Below are 1,378 nucleotides of genomic sequence, written 5' to 3' on the forward strand. Positions count from 1 at the left end.
TACTCTAAACAGATTATCTTGTCTGAAGCAGGATTACCTTCTCTATGCTTTTGAGTGCTTTTCTGCCCCGACCTGCAGGACTTAACAGGGTTCTCGAGAAGAGGGAACTGCAACGACAAATTTGGGAACAAGAGACTCGAAGGAAGGAGACAAGACAAAAGATTTTCTGATCAAATCTCAATTTACTCTAGAGAAAGGCACTATTTAAAACTCCAGACCACAGAAAGCCGAGTCCCGAGCTAGGGCGAGCGGAGGAGGAGGCACAGCGGCCAGCGGCCGAGCACTGCGGAGCGAGCCAGTGGGCCGGCGCCAGCGCCCAGCAGCCGCCTGGGGCCGCAGGAAGCACCCCGGGGAGCGGCGGCGGCATGTGCGTGTGGCCCGGGTGCGGGCGGCGGCGCGGGAGCAGCGTGGAGGAGCGGCAGCCGGTTCCGGCGGGCGGCATCATGGATGAGAAGTTGTTCACCAAGGAGCTGGACCAGTGGATCGAGCAGCTGAACGAGTGCAAGCAGCTCTCAGTCCCAGGTCAAGAGCCTCTGCGAGAAGGCTAAAGAAATCCTGACAAAAGAATCCAACGTGCAAGAAGTTCGATGTCCAGTCACTGTTTATGGAGATGTGCATGGGCAATTTCATGATCTCATGGAACTCTTTAGAATTGGTGGTAAATCACCAGATACAAATTACCTGTTTATGGGAGACTATGTGGACAGAGGTTATTACTCCGTTGAAACAGTTACACTGCTTGTAGCTCTTAAGGTTCGTTACCGAGAGCGTATCACCATACTCCGAGGGAATCACGAAAGCAGACAGATCACACAAGTGTACGGTTTCTACGACGAGTGTTTAAGGAAATACGGAAATGCAAACGTTTGGAAATACTTCACAGACCTTTTTGACTATCTTCCTCTCACTGCCTTGGTGGATGGGCAGATCTGTCTACATGGTGGTCTGTCGCCATCCATAGACACACTGGATCACAACCGAGCACTTGATCGCCTACAAGAAGTTCCTCATGAGGGTCCAATGTGTGACTTGCTGTGGTCAGATCCAGATGACCGCGGTGGCTGGGGGATCTCTCCTCAGGGAGCTGGCTATACCTTTGGCCAAGATATTTCTGAGACATTTAATCATGCCAATGGCCTCACGTTGGTGTCCAGAGCTCACCAGCTGGTGATGGAGCTTGCAGTTTGATCCAGCACCTCGTAGAGGCGAGCCACATGTCACTCGTCGTACCCCACACTACTTCCTGTAGTGAAAATGTAAACTTGTACAGTATTGCCGTGAACCGTATATTGACCTAATGGAAACGGGACGAGCAACAGCAACTCCAAAGTGTCAGAAAATAGTTAACATTCAAAAAACTTGTTTTCACACGGACCAA

At 51.1% G+C, this 1,378-nt stretch overlaps 1 pseudogene; it reads left to right on the plus strand.

The window, feature by feature from the left end:
* Positions 1–443: 443 nt before the first annotated feature.
* Positions 444–1,264, plus strand: LOC116077669 (annotated as a pseudogene).
* Positions 1,265–1,378: the final 114 nt, after the last annotated feature.

The sequence above is a fragment of the Mastomys coucha genome, unplaced genomic scaffold (assembly GCF_008632895.1).
Source record: "Mastomys coucha isolate ucsf_1 unplaced genomic scaffold, UCSF_Mcou_1 pScaffold5, whole genome shotgun sequence".
Lineage (NCBI taxonomy): Eukaryota > Metazoa > Chordata > Mammalia > Rodentia > Muridae > Mastomys > Mastomys coucha.